At 43.4% G+C, this 13,246-nt stretch overlaps 1 protein-coding gene across 1 annotated transcript in view; it reads left to right on the forward strand.

Annotated features, from left to right (window-relative positions):
* The window catches only part of TNR (tenascin R), a 403,980-nt gene that overhangs the window by 182,773 nt on the left and 207,961 nt on the right, over positions 1-13,246 (forward strand).

Here is a 13,246-nt window from a genome sequence, read left to right on the forward strand (position 1 = left end):
GATAACTATCCACTCTGAGCCTCAGAGTCTTTATTCATAAAATGAAAAAGTTGAATAAGATGATCTCTGAGGCCCCACCAACTCTAACCCCCACTGGCTTTATGATTTAACAGGCATGGAAAATCCTGGACTTAACTATGAAAGGAAAATAGCCAATACAATTAGAGGCATCCTGCACACCAGCTCAGCCTTCCCAGAAATGAACATGCTTGGGGTGGGGACTGGAGATGTCATGGAGCCAGGAGACTGTCCTCAGTAGAGTTAGCAGCCCCCCTAAGCATGCACACAGCCTTAGTCGTCCAAGCACACACAACTCCACCTCTTAGCAAACCCAGTTCTGCTTGAGGAGGCATACAGTAACTAGTCATGGGAGAAATAATCACCAAATTGCCTGAAATAATTATAGTTTCCAAATAAATAAAGCCCTATGCTATGTGTCAATTCCTTGAAATATAAACACACACACACACACACACACAATTACAAGAGATCTTGGCCTGAACTCTGAGGAGCACCAACCTCAAAATATGCCTTACTTTTAAAAAATCATAAGTGCAGACAGGATATCTTTTTTATTATTATTTTTTGTGATGTAGAACATCTTTTTGTTAATCCCTTAGGAGTACACATAAGCATGTATTTGTGCACACAGGCACACACCCAGAGTTTAGAGATAGGAGTACCATCTCTAAAGTGGAAAGTACAGCACTGCTAACAACCTGGGCTCAGCCTACAGCACTAAATTTTGTTTGGCAATGTGGAGCTTTGACTCCCTTCCCTACCATGCCGGAGCAAAAACCAACACAGGGTGAGCATATGCAGCAGGCCTTTGAAGAGTCTTAAAAATGCTGGATCCCTGGGTATTTGACCAGAGAGAAAATGTGCCCATCTCCAGCCATCTAGTGAGACAAAGGAGGTGGTCTCTCCCTGGGCATCTTTTATCAGCGCTCAGCTTACTGAGATCCTTCTTTTTGTGGGGCGCCCAGGGTTTAGGGTGATGCATTTATTCTGTTCACAAATGACATTTCCATTAGTGTATTTTGGGTCTCATTTCTTTCAGAAATGAGTGACTATTCTTGTGTGTGTGTGTGTGTATGTGTATGTGTGTGTGTCTGCGTGCATAAGTGTGCATGTGTGCACAAAAATGTACTGTTTATATGTTTATAAGCATGCATTTATGTGCATGCATAGACATGTATGTGTGTGCACCATGTACTGTATGTGTGTACACAATCACGTGTATATATATATGCATGTATAGACTGTCTGTATGCATGAGTGTGCACCAACATGTACTGTATGTGTGTACAAGCATGTATGTGTATGTATGTAGTAGACATGTAGGTATCTGTGTGCACTAAAGTGCTGAGATTATTTAAAACACAGCCAAGCCAGCTGACAGAGTCATTCTTAGATTCCCTTCATGTGATTGTTGTATTTTTCTTTCTCTCTGAATCAAAAATGCTGCGCAACTGTGGAACTGCTCTCATCTTAATTACCACAGAAATATTGCTAATTAGAAACCAGGGAAGAAATGTTAGGGATTTGTCTCCGAATCAAAGACGGCATTATTTTCCAATGGATTTTAAAAGACTTGAAAAGAGGCTAAGATGGTGTGGTAGATAGAGCTGTGAAGTGTGCTTAGGGCCTCAGTGGTAAACCGGCTGGAAGGGGAAATTAAATATGTGGGAGGGAAATGTTCTCAGATGTTGGAATTATGCCTGCAGCCGTAACACTGGATGCTGTGATCCTATCTACCTCAAACACAAAATGGGATCAAGAGATCTCCAAGGAAACTGAGGGTGGGAAAGGTGTTGGTGACTTGCACAGGGGCCCCTCTAACCGCCTCAGCCCAGCAGACATGATGGTGGACACTAATGCAAATAGGTTGAATCTAACATCTTCCTTCTGCCCTGCTTTTCCCATCTCATTGTTTTCCCACCAATTCTTTAGACTCAAACTGAGTGTGTGCTTGAGGAATGAATCAAGAGATTAAATCATAACGAGATGCCCACTTTGGGGTCGATTCCCTGTGGCAAACAGCCTGTGTGTATGGAAGTCTGAACTTCTAGATGAGCAGAGAGCTGAGGAGATAACGGGGGAAGTGCTGGCTGCCTCACGGTTTTGCTCGAGTGGCCTCCAGGTGTGATCCAGATTCCAAGGCTGAGACACAAGATGGTGCTTTCCTCTAACCACAGAGATGCCACCATGATCACGATCTGATCCCTCTCAGTGTTTCAAAGGCTTCAATTCCTGAAGCCAACAACGAAGTCTGGAGGCATGAGGAAAGGGGCAGGGAGGAGAATCAAGCTGTTGCGCGAGTGTAATTCAGGAATGGGAAGGAAAAAACGTAGGGACTGGCATGGTGAAAAGATGAGGAAGATGAATAGAATGAGTCAAAGTCCTCAAATTAGGCGTCCCAAAATAGACAAAGTACCAGAGAGAGAGAAATGACTTGTTCCAATCGTAGGCCTTATTTCCCTTTGCTTTAGATAGGTTCATGCAGCAGCAGTTGGCTTGGAGTCTAGGCTGTGTGGCCATGGATGAGTCACCCAACCCTTCTGAGTTCCAGATTCCTTGTCTGTATGTTATTCCCTGCCCCGACTACCCCACAAGGTTGCTACAAAGATCAAATGAGGGAATGTGTGTGCAGGGGCTTTGTAACTTGAACGGCACTGTATGCGTGGTAGGCATGATTATAATTGTGTCTCAGTGCTAGACAGATGGGCTTTGCCACCCCAAACTCACAGTTAGCAGAGAGAACCAGGGGTATATGCTCACATGCAAAAACTTGGCTTTCAAGTCAAATAATCTTTTCTCCACCACCCACCCCAACCATGGGATAAGAAGAAAGCATTGTTAGCGTGCTATGTAAATTAAAGATAGCTTTCTATGGCCTCTTGATTGCTGACAAAGAGTTTAAAAAGTCAAACCATACTATAAGGCTCATCACAGAAAAAAAGCAATTTCCTGGCTCATCCCTTCCAGCTCGGAGGGCTGTTCTTCAGAGGCAACCACTTTTAGCCATTTATTTTAGTATTTGCCTAAATAAATGTAGATAATATATTTAGACTACTATTTCTTGAGGTTATTTTTTTCTTTCAAATTTTAGAAATCATATGTCGATTTACTCCTGTGGAAGGGACAGATTTGGTTCTCTTACAACCCTGGCTTCACTCCACCTACCACACACACACACACACACACACGGATGCACACACACACACACACAAATGTTCGCACATGCACCCAGACATTTCCCCTACCCATCCTTTCAGTATAGTTGATCACAACCATTGTTTAAATCAATATTTAATATTTACATTATTTTGCCATTGTAAATATCATCCCCAGCGAAGCTGTGTGGGGTATGATGGTCAGGACTGATCTCTGGTGTAACTTCTAGAATCATCTTTAGAGTTCAACTTTTCATCTTCTTATTTTTCTTTGTGACTAATTACAATTCTTACCAAACTCTTTGACGGACCCACAAAATTTAAGACCAGCGAGGCACATCAAGCAAAGTGTTACTTTTGTGTTTTCCTGGGAGATCACCCCAGAAGTTTATTCTTCCTACCCTGTGGGCTGGTGGTGCTCTGGAAGCTTCCTCCACTTACATCTCAGGAATTCCCTTTTCTTCTCTCCTCCATAAAGCCCTGTCTCCTGCATCCAATGCCCTCCTCCTGTTGACAGAGTTCTTCGTTTGGTGGCAGACATTCTTTTCCAGCTTCCTGGGATGGGATGTCTCAAAGGTAAATTTTTTAAGACTGAGAACTTAGACATCTGGAGATGCTATTATTCTTCCCTCAGTCCTGATTGGTAGTGTGGGTACAAAATCATAAATGGAAAATTACTTTCATCGGAACTCGGAAAGAACTACTCTATGTCTTTTGGAATCCCATGTTGCCCTTAGAAAGCTAATGCTATTCTGATTTCTGATATTCTGCAGATTACCTGCCTTTTCCCTCTGGAAGCTTTTCTAAGATATCAGAAGACTTCTCTATCACTGATCTGAAATTTTATGATGACATGCCTAGATGTGATTCTTATTTTCACTTATTTTGCGGGGCCCTTACTAAACCCATTCATTCTGGAAAATCATGTCTTTCAATAAAAGAAAAAGTTATTGTGTATTTCTTTAATAATTTCCACTCTTTGATTTTCTTTGTTCTCTCTCTGACTCCTGTTAGTTGAAAGTTGGACCTCCAGGTATGAATCACCTAATTTTCTTATCTCTTCCTTCCTATTTTCTATCTTTGTATACTATTTTCTGGGAGATTGCCTCACTTTTATCTTCTACACATTCTGTCGATTTTTACATTTTTTTCTGTTATCTTAATCTTTACTATCCAAGAGATTTTTCTTGTTTCCTGAATGTTCCTTTGTAAATAGAATCTTTTTTTGTTGTTTCATGGATGAAATATTGCTTTCTCAAGTTTTTTCTGCTCCCCGGATTTTCTGTTCCATCTGACTCTCATTTCCTCCTTTGTTTTTATCCCTTCTATACTACAGTTTTTCCTCAGATGCCTGGTAATTCTTCTCTGCCTATTCATATCTTAAATACAAATGAGCCACTAGAAAACAAATTAGATGCTGTATGCATACACAGACACGTGGGCACACACACTGTGTGGGGGGTGCTTGTACGACTATGGAGTAATTAGTAAGGTAATCATTTGCGGTCCAAGTCACTTAATTAGGAGACATTTCATTTCTTCAGAGACATTTTTCCAGTTTTCTTCCCAGAGGATGTGAGTAATACATGCCTAACTGAGAGAGGAAAAGAAATAAGAAGCAGGGCAGTCTCATGGTCCAGGATATACATTTCATTCAGTAGCCCTGCTTTCATCAGCTTTCAGCGGTGACTGGTGTCAAGTCCACAGCCTATCTGATTCTGCGTCTCTAGAGAGTAAACTTGCCTTCCGTAAAGGTGAGGGTAGGAAGTTGCTTCACTGGATGGGGGAGGGTAGAGAATCCAGGGGGGTCTAACAGCTCCTGAGGCAGACCTTCACCCAGTCTTCCTGTCTGCAGTGCCACCTGTATGCACTCTAGTCTTCTGAGGCACCTGTATATCTAATGCCTGACTTTCTCCTGAATTCCAAGTCAGTTTACTACTTTTTTGGCTTCTCCTTCTGCAGGTGCTTTCTCTGCTCTTCTAAATTGATGATCTATGTCCTTTTGCTTCCCATCTTTCAACATATTGTTCCTGCTCCTCCTCTGCTTTAAGTGTCTCTTCTATGAATTTAAATCTTAACTCCTTTTAAAGAGTACATTAGTTTTCTAATTTGCATGACAAATGACCACAAATGTAGCAACTGAAAACAACACAAAGTGATTATCTCACAGTTTTGGGGGGTCGGGAATCCAGCATGTTTTCATTGGGTCCTTGGCTCAGGATCCCTGAAATAGTGATGTTGGCCAGATGTGTCCTTATCTGGAAACTTAGTTAGGGAAAGACCCACTTCCAAGCAGCCTCAGAATCATTTCCTTGCAATTGTAGGACTGAGGTCTTCATTTTCTTGCTAGCTGTTTACCTTGCCACATGCCGTCCACTACCTCAGCAACAGAAAATTTTATGTGCGTTAAATCCTCCTCATGCCTTAGAAATCTCACTGACTTGCCTTTCTGCAATCAGCCAAAACAAATCTCTACTTTTAAAGAGCTCATGTGACTAGGACAGGGTCACGTGGGTAATTTCCCCATCTTAAGACCAAATGTGCCATATTACATACCTTGTTTTAGGAATAAAATCTCATATTCACATCCCAGGGATTATGCAGGGCATGTATACCCAATGGTGGGAAATCTTGGAGGCCATCTTAGAATTCTGTCTACCATGGTGAGATTTTTTTTTAAGAGGGAGCAGAAATAACCACATGTGGCTTAATATAACATGTTCACTAGAAGTCTCTCATGCCCTTATTAACACATATTACTGTTATAGGCATTTTAGTTAATATCAGGGCTCTAGACATAACAGCAATCTTGACCTTCAACTCTTCATATGTGAATGCCGCTCCCTATAGTTATGGCTCAGGAAGAATGAGCCTTCTGCCTCTCTCACCCAAGTGGATGAGCTTTATGTGCCTAAGAATCCGAAGGAGATCCTGAGTGGACTCCCACATTCTTCTCTGGAACATGAACCTACTAGGAGCCTTGAGGCCTGTCTGAAGAGCTGTAATTCTGATCTACTCTGAGTGGTCCAGACACACAATCAGGTGAGGTCACTGTTCTGGCACTTGTATGGAAGTTGTGTACCAGCTGTACCCAGCTGCATGAAGACGGTACTGATGAGAGACATCTTGGCAAAGGGACATGCTGATTTTTCCTGGCTTGGTAGATCCCAAGGGTGGTTGTTTTATCCAATGATGAATCGCTGATTTCTAGAAACCTTGACTGGAACCTGAAGGGGGAGATAAATGTGAGTGAGGTATTGCTCTGAGCATTCCAGCAAACAAATGACTAGTCATAACTAAAAGATGGTTTTACATTTTCTGAGTGTAATCAAGTGAGATGTAACCAATATTCCCTAGTTCATTAGCCTCATGTCTCCTAACCTTCACTGTCACGCGCTCCCTTGTGGAGAAGCTTTCTGTAGATCTCACATTTTGTTGTTGTTGTTAAATTTTAGCTTCCAATAAAACTGGCGGGAGAGCCACTGCAGGGAACCAGCAGAAGGAGGGCGCTAAAGGGAAGAGAAGTTTGCACACGATATGGTCTTAGACTAAAAGAGAAAAGGGAAAACAGGAAGGCAGGAGTAAGGAGAAAGAGTGAGAAGCAGGAAAACAGGGCGATTTCAGTATCTTTCTGATGTGGGTGTATTTCTCATTGGAACCAACTGGGCAGAAGCAAAGCAATACAATGTGTGCAATATTGGAAGAAATTCATAGGGGAGCCTCTTCTCGCTGCTACTAGATAGAATGGGGGTGGTACATACCTTGCTCTCTACCCATGCGGCCTTCATTCCAACAAGGGTCTCTAGGTTTATTTTTCAGAAAATCGACTTTATCCTGTGAAAAGAGAGTTAAGGAGACAGGGTTCTGAGACTATCAGAACCCTGATAGGGAAGATATGAGGATATGAGAGGCCCTTGTGTGAGAGCCTACCTTGCCTCTGCCTATTTCGTGGTCTGCCTGGTCCACCAGTGGAAAGCAATGGTAAGAGCCTGGCTGTGGTCTTGGTTGGGTAGGATTTCAATGGCTTCTCACCAGGCCTCTCTCTGCCTTGTGTTTTTGCCCACCAGCTCCACCTTTCATGCAGCCACATTTAGATTTCTAAACCTTAAATCTAATCATATTGGGTTCTTGACTTAAAAACCCTTAGTGGACCTCAACTGTCCACAGAGCCAAGCCCAAGGCTAAATTTCTGATCATGATATTCGGTGCTTTTTACATGACTTCAATGGTCTCATTTGTAGCTGCCATGCTCCATACATAGGTGTGTACTTTAACCTTGCTAGGCTGCACCTCTCCCAGAATTCACTGTGTCCTGTCGCACTTCAGTGCCTTTGCATATGCTGTTCCTTCTGCCTAGAGCACTCTTCCTTTTGTTTTCTATATGTCAGAAAGTATGGTACCACCTTCAAGTACCAGCCCCAATTTCACTTTTTCTGAAGTTCTTTCCTTACCAACAACTTCTACTTCATCTTTTCCACTTTAAGGCACCCAGGGATCAGCAGAGTGGGCTAGCTGCTAATTAAGGAGAAGTCTATATAGGCTCAAGACTGCAGGTATGGCATTGACATGGCTATGGACTCTCCTGAAGAGAATGGCTACAGTCAAGCACAAAATAAATCCAGGGACACATGACTTCAATGTGATGCAGGTGGGAAATGTCAGTCTGATGTGGAGGGCATTGGGATAGGAGATGCTGGGATCAGAGATGCTCACAAGAGCTGTATCTGGTGCTCTGGGGTCAGGACTCCACTAAGCAGATTTGCAGGAGGCAGACCAGACTCTCTGGGAGACAGAGGCCCCCTGGCACACATAAGCCAGTTAATGTTGGTGGCGTGTTTGTTTGGACAGTAGTTGCTCTTAAACAGAGAGTCAGGAGATGAACTAGGAAGACAAAGTAAAGTGCAAAGGAAGGAAGTGAGAGAGACAAGGACCTTGCAGAGTAGTACCAATTGTTCATTTCACTCCAGTGCAGCAACAAGCTTTATCGGGCAATAAAACAAACTGGCTGACTTGAGGTGAGCCTCTGACCATTTGCTCACACTACCATCCTGGGAAATCCACTTCTTCCTGGTGTGTATATGTCTTTACCTACTACAGAGGGAAGTCTTTAGACTTCCCAAGGGTCTAGAGGAATCCTTTCCAGTTCAGAGCATCCGCCACACACGGAGGTGACACGGGGAGACCTGACAACTCACAACGTGTCCCGCAGACTCAGTAGTGATGAAAGGCCACTCACGCTTTGAAATGCCTCCTAAAAGGCATGCCGAGCTTGGGTACTTACATGTGTGGTATCAGTTTAGATTTCTCCAACTTTGAACCTGAAAAGCAACTCTGCCCTCATGGTCTTTCTGCCTTTAGTCCAGGTTGGAGGGGAGTTCCACATCCCATTAGCTGGGTCCTGATCTTCACAAAGAGAGTGAAAAGAAGGGGCATCCATAAGATGAGAGATGCTGACAGTCTGCTTCTTGCTCAGTGCAATCTTATCCCAGCAGATTCTGTCTCTCTGTGCCCACTTTTCACTAGCCTTTTGTGCACACCACATGTAACCTCACCCCAGAGTCAAATCAGCCTCTTATGTTTGTCTTCCCATTATCCTGGGGAGCTCCTCCAAGAAAAGGCTGGGTCTTCCTCTTGGAAGCTGCAGCCCCGCACAGCACCTGGCACCTAGCTAGTAGTGAGTATACCACAGAAGTGAGCCTGGCAGTCCTCCCCTTTGATTCTTCTGCACCTGCTTTTATCCTACTTATTTTCCTTCTCTTTTTCCTTTTCACCTTTGCTCACCTCCCAATCCCAATCAGATGGACAGAGGCTTAAGACCAACTAAGGCTTAGGACCTGTCATTTAAAACAGGTGGGTACCCAAAATGGAAGGCTCAGGGCTCATAACTTCCCAATTCCACAGTTTGAAGCAACCAGAACTTAGTCCTTCTCGGGCACTCCCTTTATACCCGTCTGCCACATCCCTCATTCATGGTGCCTCTCTGGCACACCATCTTCCCAGGCAGTGCTTATAGCTCAAATCTTTCTGTACTTCTGGGAGAGATGTTATGCCATGGCAGTTAGGGACCTGCTCCCTGGAGCTCCCTGGAGCTGGCTTTAGTTTGAATTCTGGCTCTGCCACTTATTAGCTGTGTGAACTTGGATGAGCTAATTAAACTCCCTATGCCTCAGTTTACTCATCTACCTAATGGGAATGATGATAATGGTACTTACCTCACAGAGTTGCTCTGAAGATTAAATTAATACACACAAGGCAATCAAAGCTGAGCCAGGTACTTGGTGAGCATTACAGAAGTGATTGCTATCATTATTGCTCATATTATGAGGAATTCACAAATCCAAATATTTTCAGGAATTTAGCCTCAGTACTTACACCTTCAATCTCTCCATTTCCGGCAAATCTTCCCCTTCAGTCAGCAAACTGTTGCAAGTTTCTTCTCTCCTAAATAAAATTCCCTCCTACTCTATCTCCACCTTAAGCTGCTTCTCTCTCTCTCTCTTTCCTTGTTTGCAGTCAACACCATTAAGTGAGAAATCTACACTACAACCTCCACCTCCTTACCTCCCATTCATGTCACCAGCCATACCAATCTGGCTTTAGCTTCCACCACACCACTAAAGCTGTTCCCCCCCAGATCACCAATAACTTCCCTATGGCCCCATCTAATTACCTCACTGTCCCTGTGACCTTATTGAACACTCACTTTTGCTTGAAGTGTTTCCTGTATCCCCGAGACACTATTCTTTTCTGGTTGTAACAGCTTTTGCTGTTACGCTAAAGTGATAATCCCCAAATGTCAGTGGCTTACAACAATGAAGGTTTTCCTTTGGGCTCACATTCTACATCAGCTGAGGGTTGTATGTTGCTCTAATTCCTGTTCTTCATCTAGGAATCTAGGCAGAAGGAACAGACAGATGCTCTTCCAGCAGAACCATGCAGTGACTCCTAAGACTTCTGTTCAGATGTAGGGTGCATCACCTGTGCTCATATTCCACTGGTCAGAGCAAATCACATGGCCCAAGCCTGCTAATTAGAGAAAGAATTACATTCCTCCTGCCTGCAATGAGCAGGGATATACAATGATCTTCCAGGAAAGATAGTAAATAATAGGAAACAATAATTCAATCTACCATACTGATTCTCCTTCTATCTTTCCAATAGCTTGTCTTTAGTCTCTTTCACTAGATCATATTCATCCATTCAATTCCTAAATATCAGTGTTCTCCAGAGCTTCTCACTTTACAGGCCCTCTGTAAGTAATCCTACCCATGCCCTTAACTTAACTATCTTCTTATGACTTCCAAATTTGTAGCACAAATCATGGCTGGACATATTGAGTGATCCCTTGAACTTAATATGTCCAAATGCAACTCATTTTCTTACTTTCCTATTCCTTCATTCTCCCTCTGGGCTAATGGCAATGCTGTCAATCCAAATCTCTAAATCAGAAGCCTGGGAAGCTTTCATTATTCCTCCCCTTTATCCCATCCAATGAGCTAATTACAATCCACTGTACCTTGAAGATAAATCCCTGGTCTTTTCCCCCACTTTCTATTGATTCTGCTATCACCTGGCTTTGGACCTTTCCTATCCCTTGCTTGAATTTTAGTGATGACTTCCTCCCCAACTGGCCTGCTTGCTTCTGTCCTCTTCACTCGAATCCATCTCTGCATTTCAGGGAAAGATATCTCTCCCTCCTGTTCCCCTAAATCTGACTTTCTTTACTTAAGAAACTTCAAGGGTGCTTCTGCTAACCAGAAGTAAAATCCAGGCTGTGTAGTATGGCATTCAAGTCTCCACATTACCAGGATTCTGCTGTGCTTTTCATCACACTGTCCCAGTATTCACCATCTCACACCCTCTGCTTTGGTTATAGTGGACTTCTCATTAGTATCATATGCTCCATGATACTGTGATGTTTCTCCTCCCCAATGTATTTACTCACACTATTCCCTCTGTGCAAATGCTCTTCTCATTGTCTTTGTTTGCTGACCTACTGACACTTTGAAACCTAGTTGTAAGACCTTGCATAAAACCTTCTCCAACAGTTGCCCATTCCCCTAGCCTCTACTCTGCAATATGTAACAGCAACCTTTGCTATAACATTAATCACACCATGTGATCATTCACATGCTTTTCTCTTCTATATAGATTAGGAGTAGCCCAGAACAGGGACTGAATTATTGTCATCTTTGAAATTGCTCACAAACTAATGCAGTACATACACATCAGATACTCAGTGGGCACTGGTTAAGGGAATAAATAACAAATGAATGGCATACCCCAGTCTGTGTCACATTAACACAACAGTCAGATATTTCCAGGTACTGGTTTTGCTCTCTGGCTGCTTGCCAGCTCAAAGAGACACAGTCTCTTTCCTGTGTTGGAGGACTAACTTCTTGCCTTCGTGTTAAAGTGATCTCTGTAGCCCTGACAGCCTGACAGTTCTAGCCTCGTAGGACTCCTTAGCAAATCTGCCTCTTCTAGCGTCCTTCTCTCACCCAAGAAGGTTCCTCTGATGTTGCATTCCCTACTCTCAGCCTTTCCAGAAAGTGCCCTGCTGGCCGCCTTGGCCTTCCTCAGACCCTCCTGTGAAGCCCTCTGCTCCTGAATTATACCCCTCCATCTCTGCCAACCCTGGCTCTGTGCTTTGCAGGGCCCTGTGCACAATGAAAATGTGGGGTGGTTTGTCCAGACATTACTATGAATTTTGAGAGGGCAACAGCAAAGCAGTAAACCAAAGATGGGTCACTGGGAACACATGCTTCTCTGCCTATAAAGCTGACCCTTGGTTTTGTCTCCCAGTTCCAGGACCAAGCCACATGTGGGAGAGCAGAGGTGGGTATTAAACCAGGCATAGATTAGTTTTCCAGGAAAATGAGTCAGCTAGGTGAAGAGAGGATGCATTTTTGCCTCATGAGGACAAAAGCATGGGAGAGAATTTGAAAGAATAAATTAAATCTGAATATGGTCTTTCCTACAGATCGAGAGTTTAAAAAATTATGTGTGTGTGTGTTATAGAGATGGTTTATGTATACGACTATTTGGTGAGTAAAGGGTCTAGACCAATGTCATGTAGAAGTTCTTTTAAAAATAAGAATAAGCAGTCTCATTAGAAGCATTTTGTGATTATGAGGAAATTGCTTTGCCATCGTTTGCATCAAATCAAGAGATGTAGAGAGATGCTAATTCCATGGCTTGGGGATGTGGGCATGGGTGGTGTTTATCCTCTACCAGGGCTCTGTCTGATGGCAAAAGGACAGGCCACAGGCCAAGTGGGGTTTGAGAGCTCATTCACCCCATCTTCCTTTTATTCCACTAAACACATTTACTGAGCACTCATTTCATGCTAGTGATTCAGACTCTGAGGCTTTCACACAGCAAGGGTCGTGAGAGATCAGGTTAGGGGGTGACCCAGAACCAGAGATGGGCTAAACCTATCTGATACCAGACAGCCTCCCCCCACCCCCAAAATGACTGCAAATTCAAAGTGAAATAGCCTCATTTAGAGTCCTTTAAAAAAGTTCATATGAAGTAAAGTTCACAGTTACAAACAAAATGCCAGCATGGGTGGCACACAGCATCCTGGTGGAGACCAGGCTAAGTAAGAGAGGGTCTGACTTGGGAGCTGGAGCAATTCTTTTTTACCTCTTCTGGTCTTTCTCTTTGCCCTTCCTCCAACTAACATTAATTAATGCCAACGAGGGAGTCTCTTGGTTCCTGGGATTTGCCCCAAGATGAGCACCAGGCTGCCGTCACTTGTCACAGTGCTGGTCTCACGCTAATGCTGGGAGAGACTTCCTGCCAGCCTTGCATTTACAGAGTATCTTCCAAGTTACAATTGTTACTTCATTTTGATCCCCTAGAATAGCCCTGTTTGGTGACTATAAGGTTGAACCATATGAAATTGCCATTTTAGTAGGTCAGATAGAGCCAAAAGTTGGCAATTTCTTATACTGTTCAATCTAATGGTGGTGGTGCTAATCTCCCCATTATTACTTTCGCAGAGGCAGACAAGGAAGGTTGGAGAAGCATCCCCAATCTCACAGAGCCAGGCATGGGGTTTGGAT

Source organism: Canis lupus, chromosome 7 (assembly GCF_003254725.2).
Source record: "Canis lupus dingo isolate Sandy chromosome 7, ASM325472v2, whole genome shotgun sequence".
Classification (NCBI taxonomy): domain Eukaryota; kingdom Metazoa; phylum Chordata; class Mammalia; order Carnivora; family Canidae; genus Canis; species Canis lupus.